This window comes from Arvicanthis niloticus, chromosome 3 (genome assembly GCF_011762505.2).
Source record: "Arvicanthis niloticus isolate mArvNil1 chromosome 3, mArvNil1.pat.X, whole genome shotgun sequence".
NCBI classification, from domain to species: Eukaryota; Metazoa; Chordata; class Mammalia; order Rodentia; family Muridae; genus Arvicanthis; species Arvicanthis niloticus.
This window is the reverse complement of record NC_047660.1, coordinates 77,787,696-77,800,939: the sequence shown is the minus strand read 5'-3', so window position 1 is coordinate 77,800,939 and position 13,244 is coordinate 77,787,696.

Here is a 13,244-nt window from a genome sequence, read left to right as displayed (position 1 = left end):
ACAGAGGGGAAACCAGGAAGGGCAATAACATTTGAAGTGTAAATAAATAAAATAACCAATAAGTTTTTTAAAAAATCCTAAAGGAGCAAAAGGCATCAGGAAGACACTCAGTGTCACCTTCTCCACCAGGACCCGATGTTCATCAGGACAAACTTTCAGAGTTGCTTATTCAAGTAAGAAATTCTGTTGACTCCCTCCTTCCATTCCTCCCTCCCTCTGTTCCTCCCTTCCTTAATTTTGTTCTGGAACATTTCTTTTTATGATTAGCATACATTAACTGCATAAAGTACTGTACTTCTTGCCACCTCTACATCCCGTTCTCACCCCGCCTGCCTGTCCCCCAACCATCCCTAGTATCCCCACTTCATTCTTAGGTCCATCAATTTCCCCTAAGTTCCACACTTGAGAGACAATATGTGACATCGTGATTGTAATCTGCTCTCTTTCTCGGCACAGGATAAGCCACAGCTCTGTGCCTTTTCTACAAAAGTCCACATCTGCTCTGTCAGTCAGCCATTGCTAGGTACCTAAGGCTGACTGCATAACTCGGCTGCTGGGACGAGGGCCCCAATCAGTGTGGCTGTGTGGGTGTCTCCACAGTATAGCGACTTGAGAGTCCTTTAGATGTTTTCTCAGGAGCAGCATTGCAGCTTATGATCACATGACGGTTCTAATGGACATAGGAAGGCCCCCAACTGTGATCAGAGAATGGGGAAGGGGCGTAAGCTATATCCTCTTATCATCTCCTCAGCTTCCTTGGTAGCATCAAAGGAGCTGAGAACAGATAATGGTCCTAACTGAACCCTCTCAGTCTGAGCAGCTTCTCTATTCATTCACTCAGTTTTGGTCCTTAATTTTCATCTACTTTGCATATACACACACCAGCCAATCAGAACCCACCTAAGCTTATAAAGGAACAAAACCCTGAAAAAGCATCCCACTATCACCCATTAAGGACATTTCCTTCTGTTTAATAATCCCTGCTTTGCTCACTCTTTGAGGTCCATGTTCACTCTTCTTCATGGGCCAGAGACAAACACCCTGCAGAGATGAAAAGCTACAACATTTCCACATTTCCAAGCAGTTTGACTTTCAGGTTTTTTTGTTTTTGTTTGGTTTGGTTTGGTTTGGTTTTTTGATTTTTTGGTTTTGTTTTATTTTTTGGAATCTCCCCTACCAATGCTAAAGTACAAAATGGCTAAAATTATATACTCAAGAAAGTACTCAACATCCCTAGCCATGAGGGAAACGTAAGTCAAAACTGCATTGAGATTCCCTCTCGCGCCTGTCAGATTGGTTATCACTAAGAGAATGCAATGAAGACAAATGCTGGTCCGGATGTGCTGAAGAGGGAGCCTCGATACAAGGCTGGTGGGAAGGGGTTTAATTAGCCCATTTGTCAATTCTCTCACTTATTTACTGCACCATTGCCAGAGAGTCACTACCTGAGCATAGATATTGAAGTGTTTCCTTTGTTTTGTTTTTTTAATTTCAAGTCACTTTAATTTAAGATTTAAATTTAATTAAGATCTTTGATCTATTTTTCTTCTCTCCTCTTCCTCCTCCTCTTCCTCATTTTCTTCTCCTCCTCCTCCACTCCTCCTCTTCTCCTTCTCCTCCACTCCTCCCCTTCTTCCTCCTCCTCCTCCTCTTTACTCTTTTCTTCTTCTTGTAGCACTGAGGATTGAACCAGAACCTTGCACTGGCTACTACTGATCTACAGCTCAGCCCTTTTGATCCATTTGAAGTGTGTGTGTGTGTGTGTGTGTGAGAGAGAGAGAGAGAGAGAGAGAGAGAGAGAGAGAGAGAGAGAGCCTATTTCATATCTAGCTTTTTCCAGCATTATTTGTTAAGAAGGCTGTCTTTCCCCTAATAGACACGTTGGCACACACCCCCACCTGGGGTCTAGGGATCTAGTTCTGCTCCACTGGTCTGTATGTCTGGTGTTGTGTTAGCATTGTGGTGGTTACTGTGACTCTGTAGTATAGTTTGAGATCAGATATTGTAATGCCTCAAGCATTGTTCTTTCTGCTCATCATTGCTGAAGCTATTTGGAGTTCTTTCAGCTTCCATGTGACTTTTAGGACTTCCTTTTGTAGTTCTGTGGGGAAGGGGCAGGAAGGGTGCTCTCAGCAATGCACAGCTTATATTTTATCACTTCTGTTCTGTTCTGCTCCTCTTTACCCACTAGGGGCAGATCTGGGACCTTACAGCCTCCTGCCACCCTTAGACACATACTAATACTAATACCTTCTCAACAGGCTGGGATAGACACCGGTGCCTGAAGGTGCCCACCCTGCACAACCTTGACTTTTCCATACTAGTTCTTGCCAGAGCTGGATGGAGCCCCACCAGCTGAGCCAGGCCCAGCTGCTTCTCCTTGGCTTCTCTTCACCTTCCCACAACACTTGGAATATTGGTTTCTGAGATTTGTACAACCAGAGAGATGTTGCACACCTGACCCTGCCTTGTTCTTTCCTAAAGCAGTTCTTGCCCCATGTTCCCTGGGGTCACTTACTAGCATCCCTGTTGTGGTTTTTATTGCCAGCTCAGTGTAAGAATTCTGTGTGTTCCTCTTCTGTTCATGTGTTAGTTGTCCACCTCATCTGATAACACCTTAGGCACACCAAGGATTGGCTAGCCCTGAATCCCTGGCACATATTCAGTGACTGTAAAGTAAGTGACACACCCTCCTCTATACTGTGCCCTGTCCCCAGACAGATACTTGCTGCCTCCCAAAGTTGCTGTGCCAACTGTGATGTTAATGACACCATCTGAGTGTAGGAAAAAGTCTCTTTTCTCCATTTCCCATCATGGAACCCTCTCTTTGGAAACAGAACCTTCCACCTGCCATTACCCATGGCTTCATTTGGATGAAAAGACAGCACAGACTGAAGTTGTGCTGATCGGCACCAACACAACACACACACACCGCACACACACACCACACACACACACACACACACACACACACACCAACACACCACACACACACACACACCACACACACACACATACCACACACCACACACACATACCACACACACACATACCACACACACATACACACAGCACACACACATATCACACACACACATACCACACACACACACACACACACACACACACACACACACAGACCTGCTGCTCCAGGCTAACTCACCCTGGGCTCTGGAAGCCTCCTTCAAAGGAGAGGTTTCTAGAACCCATACTGATCTGGCCACCACCTTGCCTTTTGAGTTGATATCAGTGTGTACCCCAATCGCCACCAGAGTGAGCAAGTTTCTCTACCCTGATACCAAGTTTTATAGTCTGTCCTAGGGAGACAGGGAGTGGGGGCTGACCTGAACACCATGAAGAGAACATCCCCAGGGGACACTGAGAGATGCCCCTGTAGTACTCACTTCAGGGAAGTCAGAACAATAATGTGTTCTGAGACCCAGTCTGTGCCCTCTGTGTGAGTAGCTGGGGCCTTAATTCTCCACCCAGCCATCTTTCCAAGAAGCCAGATGCTGTGCTTCATCAGAATTCAGCCAGAGGGACATAAATAAATAAAGGAAACTCGGCTGAGCTCTTTCCTCCTCCTAACGATCATGCAGACGCTTAAAAGAGGAGACATTTTCCAGAGGAACAATAGGTGACAGGCGTCCAGACTGTGGGGACATTTTTTCTCAGGTAGTATTGTTAGCCACATTTTTTTTTCTTAACAAACCAAAGCAGGCAGGGACCTCATTGCAATTTCTGTCAGACCCTCGAGGCTGCCTGATCTTCCATTTTTGTTTGTTTGTTTTCGTCAATATATTAGTATCTGAGATTTGAGAGGCACACTCGGGCAGCTTAAGAAATTCCCATTGGAGGACTGAATTTTCATTTCCTTCAGCTGGGCCTCTCTCACTGAACCTCTTGTTAATGTGGATTTCTGCTTCAGGATCTCCCCAGTTCCTCCATGTAGCTAATCAGACTGTTAGAATATGAAATTGTCTATGCTCTAAGTGACCAGTGGCATCCCATGCTAGACACATTTCTGAGAGCACACCATTAACCTTTGGACCCCTACCTTCCCGGAGACCATTTTGGACAGGATTTTTGGGGGACTCCAAGGACAACCCTTGCCCATTTATGGTACACTATGAATGCCAAGAAAGCATGTCCCACGGGGAGCACAAGAGAGGAAATTGGTGCCAAGAGGCTTTTGTATCAGCACAGGTGCAAAGCTCTTCTTCTGTTGCTCCCCACCCCTTCTTCACTGAGGTCCTGTCTAGGTTCCAATAGAAGTAAGGGGAGAACTAAAACAGACGAGGTATTGGAGACCTCCATGAAAGGGAACCCTCCCTGATGGTGATTGGCCTTTCTCTTTTGGTTCTTCATACAATGGTAAATGTCTTAGGGTTTTACAGCTGTGAGGAGATGCCATGACTAAGGCAACTCTTATAAAGAAAAATCATTAAATTGGGGCTGGCTTACAATTCCAAAGGTTTACTCCATTATCCACGGTAGAAAACATGGCAGTGTGCAGTCAGACATAGTGCCGGAGATGAGAGTTCTACATCTGGACCAGCAGACAGCAAGAAGTGAATGTTACACTAGATCTGGCTTAAGCATTTTAGACCTCCACAGTGACACACTTCCTCCAACAAAGCCACACCTACTCAAACAAGGCTACACCTCCAATAGTGCCACTCCCTAAGAGCCTTTGGGGGACATTTTTATTCAGGCCACTACAGCAAGAAATGGTTGGCCTAGACTGAGCTGTTCTGTGAGGAACGAAGGAGGAAAGCAGGTCTGGCTCCTTAATCATCAGCTTTTCTTCACAGACAGTGGAGGTTTATGGCTGCCCAGTTGGCTGGGGATTAGCATGAAGCAGACAGATATGCCCACAATGAAAGGCAGGTTCCCAATTTCTAGCCCCACCCCCATTTCTGGCTTTCATGTTGCTGATATAGCTGAGAGAGGATCTGCCACTCATGTGTCTAGGACTGAAGAATGCTATGTGGCTCCCAGGAGCCCAGTGTGGTTCTAATTTCAGGGAAAGAACCAATAACTTTTAGTTGGTTTTTAAAGATCTGTCTGTCTATCTATCTGTCTATCTGTCTGCCTATCTATCTATCTATCTATCTATCTATCTATCTATCTATCTATCTACATGCTCTATTCGAATGTATGCCTGCAGGCCAGAAGAGGGCATCAGATCCCATTACAGATGGTTATGAGCCACCATGTGGTTGCTGGGAATTGAACTCAGGACCCCTGGAAGAGCAGCCAGTGCTCTTAACTGCTGAGCCATCTCTCCAGCTCCATTTTTGTTTGTTTGTTTGTTTGCCTTTTAAGATTATTTATTTGTTGACATTGTCGACTTTGTTTCTTGTCATTGATTGGGAAATTTGCACATCTGCCTCCTGTGTTTGGTCACACCCCCCATTCTTCCCTCTCTTGTTGTTTGTACCCTACCTGCCTTTTTCCTCTCAACTTTATACTCTCTCTCTTTTTTTTTTTTTTCTTTAAACACACTGAGTTCACTTAGTGCTGCCTGTATGTGCCTGAGTGAGGGACCATCTACCAGATCATGGTTGGCATCTCAGGAACTACGTCTCTGAAGAAAGGACTCTCTTTCCCTCAGTGAACATCAATTGCCAAAGCACTTCAGGTAGGAGTGTGACTTCATGAGTCTGTCCCTGATCGATGCTGGAATTTGGGCTGGTTTGAGCTTGTGCAGGTCATAGGCATACAGTCCCAGCTGTTGGGAGTTTATATGTGGGACAGTGCTGCCACATCAAACAAATACTCTTTTACTGCAGACAGGTACTCCTTCTGGTTTTCACCATTTTCCATCTCCTTTTCTGTGAGATCCCTGAGCCTCGGGGTGAGGGGTCTGATACAAATGTCTCATTTTAGAGCCGAGTGTTCCACCTTCCCTATTTACTGCATATCAACCTGTGTGGATCTCTGTATGAATGGCCCTTTACTGTAAAAAGAAACCTCTCTCATGAAGATTGGGAAATATACTAATCTATTGATAGGAATATAAGAACTTAGGGGTCTGCTTATTACTATGCCCATTTATCAGAACAATAGCATTGGGTTTTGCTCTAGGACCCATGACCTAAGTAGCCAGAGTTTTGGGCCCAGTTAATGATGCCAGGGGTCATAGTTTATGTCAACTCAATATAAACCTAGAAATACCTAGGAAGAGAGAATCCCAGTTAAAGAACTGTTTCCATCATATATGTTCCATCATATTGTCCTGTTGACATGTCTATGGGGTAATTTCTCAATTGATAATGGATGTGGGAGGGTCTAGCCTACTGTGGGCAGTGCTATCCCTGGGCAGATGTTCACTGAGGGAAAGAGAGTCCATGAGCCTGGCCTATATAAGAAAGATAACTGAGAAAGCCAGAGTATGCAAGCCATTAAGAAGCAGCATTTTTTTTTTTTTTTTTTTTTTTTTTTTTTTTTTTTTTTTTTTTTTTTTTTGTAGTCTCTGCTTTAGTTCTTGCCCTCAGGTTCCTGCCTTGAGTTCCTGCCTTGGCTTCATTCAATGGTGCATTATAACCTGTAAGCTAAATAAATTCTTTCCTTCCCAAATTGTTTTTTTGGTCACTGTTTTGTCACAGGAACAGAAACCAAATTAGGACACCAGCCTAGTGGAGTAGGACTTAAATCCAACCAGAAAGTGGTTGGTTACTTCCATTTGGGCCACTGTGGCACCAGGAGGACAATCTTGCCAGACTAGTCATTATTGTGTCTTATATAATTTACAGCTTGGTAAGATTATTAATTACACTTCTTCATAATGCATAGAATCTTCTAGTACCATGAAAGCTACACAATAGGAATGAAGTTTCTAGGTCAGTACAACTTTGCTATCTCCATATCTTATGACTGAAGTATGTCATGTCTTTAGCCACAATCCTAAAATCAAGCTCTGGAGGGTAGCCAAGAACAATGGCAGTAGCCTATGATCTTTGGGGGTTCTATGAGACCTCACTAACAACTCAAAAAGAGGTAACCTATACCTGGCACTGGGCTTTTTACTATCAATAGATTACCATATGTGGAAGAGGTATTGCACACCCACCCCCACACAGTGTAATTCCATTTAAACTACTTTTGTATATGGACATTACATATATATATATATATGTATATGTGTGTATATATGTGTATACACACACACACACACACACACACACACACACACACACATATATATATATATATATATATATATATATATATATATATATATGCACTTTAGGAAGCTTTTACAGTAGTTGTTTTCCATATGGTTTTTCCCAAAAGTTTTTATTGTTTTTGTTCTTTCTCTACCCTGCTATCCCAGTCTCCACTCCATTTAACCCTTCCCATTCCATTATTCCTCTTTCAACCTATTTTGTTTGTATAAGTATATTCCCAACATTGCAATAGGACATAATTATCCTCAATATATCATGTTTACTAAGTCAGGCAACTCTACCAACTCACAGAGAAAGTAGGCACCACACCTGGAGCCCTCCTCCAGCCTATCTGTGTACTACTTCTCACCTTCCCCAGGAGCCCCATAGGGGATGGGATCACTAAAGCATGCTCAAAGGAACTGCCCTCATCCTCTACAGCTGTCAGCTTTGGAACTGGAGAAGTAAGTTGGTATCAACCAAGGCTAATGACTCCTATCCATCTTAATGCCCTTGCTAGGCCTTATAAATTCTAGCATGCCATAAATGCCAATAAAGTTTATGAGATGGATGGACAGATAGATGGCTGCATGCATGAACTTATGGACGCATGAATAGATGAATTTATAGATGTATAGATTGAGCTGTGTCCCTACCTGGCTCCTGGGAACAGAAGGAGCTGAACCCTGGAGGTTGCCTCATACATGGAATTCTCCCACTAGGAGATGCATCCATCCCTCCCTTCTTGGCCCCATTCTGAAGTTCTCCACATTGAGACACATGGACATGAGTTTTCTTAAATAGATTCTTGATTAAGGGTGAGGTAACCAGCTTCGTGCTCTGTGTGTCCTAATGTCCCACCCACAATGCCTTTCTGGCTTGCTGTCATTCCTTTGCAGAGTCCATGGAGCCGCTGAAGCAGAGAGAGGTGGGAGAGGAGCAGCTGGGAACTACACTGGGTGTGGAAAGTGCCAGCCAGATGGCCATCTGTGTGCTGTGGCCTCTCTAGGCCTGTCAGGAAAGGATACATAGAGCCAAAGGCAGACAAGAGTAAGATCTGACTCCACACTGCAGGCCAGCCTCCTGCAGATGCATGCATGCGCATGTGTGAGCGCTGGCACCCACATCTATCTATTGATCAGATATCACTGCCCATGACTCATGATGTCACAGAATATTGACTAGAGGAACAGACATTGGTACCCGCTGCTGAGGCTGAGTGACAGCCAGGAATAGCCAGGGCTCAGGAGGGAAACTATCTTTTCCTCAGGCCCCTGACTCAGAACTAGTCACAGTATCTATGACTGTGTCCCAAGACACAAGGATTAAACACACTGAGCCACACAGACAGTTCCCCAAGGTAGGATGGTCACTTAGGATTTTTCCATTTTACCATGGCATGAAAGTCGAATGCCCTGGGGGAACAGATGCAGACTGTGAAAGGAGATCCAGGCTGGTGATATTTGGACAGTGACAGTCCATTAGCCAATTACATGATCACAGTGGAAAATGACCTGTACTCCATGCTACTAGGTTGCCAGCATTTGATGGGGGGGGGGGGGGGGGGAAGGTATCCAATATGTGACATAAGCTGTCCAGTGCTTTATTACAAGGGCCTTGTGTGGGCTGGTTCTGCCCAGCTGGGGTGAGTGTGAACGCTCTGAGCATTCTGGAGGCAGGCTTGCTGTGCAATGATGCTCTGTAGAGTAGCTGTGTTACATATTCTCTTGCTTTGTGATATTTTCAGTGGTGTGCACTGAGTCTGTGGAGACTCTAACCTTACTCTGACTCAAACAGCATATAGATCAGAGAATAACATCCCTTGTAGGCTAGAAAGAACTAGTTAGACTTCATAGTCTCTGTCTGTCCATCCAAAAACACTCCCCCCATGCTCCCAGGATTTCAAAAAATGAAACATTTCTCTGCCAAGTGAGCTATGCACAGCACAGGCCTAATTTTTTTTATGATCAGCCAGGAATGAAAGAGTCCAGATGTTGGACAAAGTACTACAGGCTGCTCCTGTCATATAGGCCTGTCACCTCCATGCTCTGCCTACTGTGTCAGAAGAGGACTGGAGGTCCCCACTGAGCCAGGCTGGAATTTTAGCATAGGGCATCCACTTTTCAGATGGGCCAAAGATACGAGCCACAGTGGATTTCCTGGAGATACTACCTCAGAGTCTCCTGTCTCCTTAGCTTCTAGAGAGAAAACAAATCTCCATGGGCTCTGGCTGGCTTGATCCTAGAACCCAGCATCCTGCCTTTGGAATGGCATGGGTACTAAGCTAAGGAACCAGGAAGAAGGCTTGTGCCCAGGTTGCTTCTTGCTTCTTTGTATGCTTATTTTGTTCTGCAGCCCCCACCAAACCCTTTGCTTCTATAGGCCTAATTTCTTAGCTGTAGGTCAGGGCAAGGAATTTCAGACTTGTGTGAGTCTTAGAGAAGCAGACTCTGTCTCTCTCTCTATCTCTCTCTCTCTCTCTCTCTCTCTCTCTCTCTCTCTCTCTCTCTCTCTCTCTCTTTCTCTCTCTCTCTCTCTCTTTCTCTCTCTCTCTTTCCTCTCTCTGTGTGTGTGTCAGTCTCTGTCTCTGTCTGTCTCTCTGTCTGTCTCTCTGTCTCTCCCTCTCCCTCTGTTCCCCCCACCCCTGTCTCTATGGGTGTATTTGTGTGTGTGTGTGTGTGTGTGTGTGTGTGTGTGTGTGTGTGTGTGTAGAAGACATGGGGCAACATAGTTTCTCTTGTTCCCACTTTCCTTCCTCACCCTGCCTGCACCCTGGTCCTTGCTGTTCAGAAGCAGTTCCTGCCACCAGTGTCTACCTATTATGTACCCTAGGCTCCAGGTCTCAACAAATCCCATCAATGGTATCACTGGAGGAAGGCTAGAGAAAGCACCTAAGACCACAGCTGTTACACTTTGAGCAACAAAATACATACTGAGAGTCTCAAAGTGTAACTCCTAGGATGAAGGGTCGTGATTAGAAATAAACAATTGAATGAAGGTACAGCTCATCCTTTGAGAAGAATGGCTGCTGATACAGGGAAGTAACAAAGTTTCCACTGTGAGGGCACGGTGATAATTATCACAGACCTGGTGCTCTGTTAAGCTTAAGACTAGCGGGTAAAAGCTGGTGGTAAAATGGGAGATCTGAATGATTCAAAAGTATCTATCCTAACAGATTTAATATTGTAAATGACTTTTAGAAAACAAGACACCATAGTAATAATCTTCATAGAAAACACTCAGCAGATGCCATTTCACCCTGTGGCTAAGGTTAGGTCAGCATCCAAAGTCCGAAAACACGAGGCACTGTAGAGATCACATTACACTGTAGAGATCACAAACGTAGAGTTGGTCCTAAACGATGGGTAAAAGTAAGGTTCTACAGTGGAGTTGTGACAGGTGATGAATGTTTAGCCAGATAACTACTCCTAATGGATATGCATGTAAACATTCTTTGTCGTGAACTTATTTGATTTATTATTTGAATTTATGTGTAAACTTGTGATGAACTTTTTATCATGTGATCATATATTCTGAAAGATGTATAAGTGCTGAAGACAAAGAGAAGAGAACATCATTATCATTCTGCTTTCCCCTTTTTCTTAGAGCGCTTTCTATAGGAAACTTTTTACAACTTAGAAATAAACACTAAATTTACGTTTCAAAAAAAAAAAAAAAGTAAGGTTCTAGACTTTTAATCTTAATTTCTTTGTGCCCATTGTATGAATGAAGGTACTTGCTGCTTTTCTTTGGTCAAACACAGGACAACTACACTTGCTCTATAAGGATTGGTCTGTGCCTTTGTCTTCATTCTCTTCATCTGCCCCTCAACATTCTAAATGCTAGGCTTGGTATTCATAGACAAGTGAGTAAAGGCCCACACAAAAGCACTGTGGATGGAGGAGTGGAGAGGGTCTTCAGCTTACAGAAAGGTAGCACTTTTATGGATGGAATCCCAACAGGATAGCAAGAACCATACAGACGCTGTGGAATGAGAACCAACCCAAGATAGGAAAGAGACCAGGGGAAGAACTGACCCAAATTAACCAGCACCTGCTTTGCAGGCAGGGACACCCCCTGCTCAGGTGTGGCTGCTGTAAAGTTTACTTTAGAAGAAATGGAAAGGGGATGGGAAAGAAAACATAGTGGGAAGGGGAAAAGGAAAAAAAAATCTCCAAATGACTTCTAACTAAAAAATCCCCAAATGTCTGACAATTTTAATATAAATTGGTATGTTCTAGGATGCTTCTGATCTCAAACTTGGGCAAAGCTTGCTGATTCTAGGAAAGAACTACTTTTTAAAAATGACTGAACAGGTGGAAATCCAGTAAGGAGCCATCCTTGCCAAGGTTAGACCAGAGGTCAATTGGTAAGGGCATTGGCAGGATGTTCCTTGCCGATCTCAGGAGTGTTGAGAGTTATCTGTGGGAATCTGTGAGCTATCAGAATCCCCCATCCCCATGATCAAAACCAATCAATGCTTCACCCTGGTCAATAAGTGGCACTTCTCCTAATAAGGTTGATTGAAGCCATGTGGGGGAGTGCAGGGATCCGTTTTGTGTAGTTAATGGCTGGCTTTAGCTACTATATTCCAAGGCTATGTAGTTTGTGTCCCAGTCCTCTGCAGACCTGTCACATATGCTAACAGCTGGGTGCCAAGAGACCACCTCCCATGAAAATACACACTAAGGCTGATGTCTTAGCTTTGCTAGGTTTTAGAATGTGCCAAAACTCATCTGAATTTGCCTCTAAACATTCTTCACCATGATAACCTGTGCTATAAATTGATTGAGAATCTCTCTCTCTCTCTCTCTCTCTCTCTCTCTCTCTCTCTCTCTCTCTCTCTTCCTCTCTGTCTCTCTCCCTCCCTTCCTTTTCTTTTTTCCTTCCTTTTTTCCTGAACTGTGGATTGAACCAAGGACCTTGCACATACTGGAAAACACCTTACTATTGAGCCACACCCCAGCCTCTCAGCTGTAACTGAGAAGAACAGGGTGAGCTCAATGGTTTTCAACTTTGAGTACACATTAGAACACCCAGGAATTTTTCTAAATTCCCAGTGCTTCAGCTTTGATCAATTACATCTGGAGTATTAGACTTTTTTCAAAAGCACATCAATAATTGTCTCCTTCCAGTCATGACACGAGCTGGGACTCAAACAGCTGTCCAACTTGTTTTGGCTTCTTACTACTGGCACAGTCAGACATGTGTTATCGTATAGACTGGAGGTTAGCTGTCTACAGTAAGTCTCAGTGGGCTGAAATGATGCATGTCAGTGGGGCTGAGTTTCTTCCAGAAACTAGAAGAGAATCTATTTCCTTGTCTTTCCCATCTCAGATTCTGTTTGGATTGGATCATATTTCCCCTTTCCTATCCCCTGAGTCAATGGTGCCCAATCACGCTCCAGTCACACTGCCATGCCTGCAATATTCCCTACTGCTGTCCTGTGCCACTATTAAATATCATTTCTAATACTTTGGGTTTTCCTGGGTCATCAGAGAGGGCCTCTCTTCATAAAGCTGGCTGGCTTATTCCACCTGTGATCTTTCCTAACTTCCCTTTACCTGGATGATGAGATAGCTCAGCGGGTGAGGCACTTGCCACCAAATCCAATGGTGTGTCAAATCAATCTCTACAAAAAACTAGGATGCATGAGACAGAATCAAAGAGAAAGAAGCTGCCCTGAGAAAACAGGACCCAAAGCCTGCATCAGGACCCTAAGTATTTAAACCTGAAGCTGCACATGTGCAGGGAGATATTCCATCAATAGCAGGACCCATCATACTAAGGAGAAAATGGCTTCCAGAAAGAACATGACTATCAGGGAACCTGAAGTTGAACCAACACTGGTGCTCAGCAGTATTGAGAGATATTTGACACTTTCCCACTGAAAGACTGGCTAGAGCCTGTAGGTCCCTGTGGGCATTCCGAGAGACCCCACAGTAGCAGAACTAAGCTATAGAAAGGCAAAAGCTACTTCAGAGCCAAAAAGACTTAAAACCCAGATTCAAAACCAAGAGGCCACTTGAGGGTAAACCAGTTGGCTGCCAGCACACAACACAGTGGAGTCGC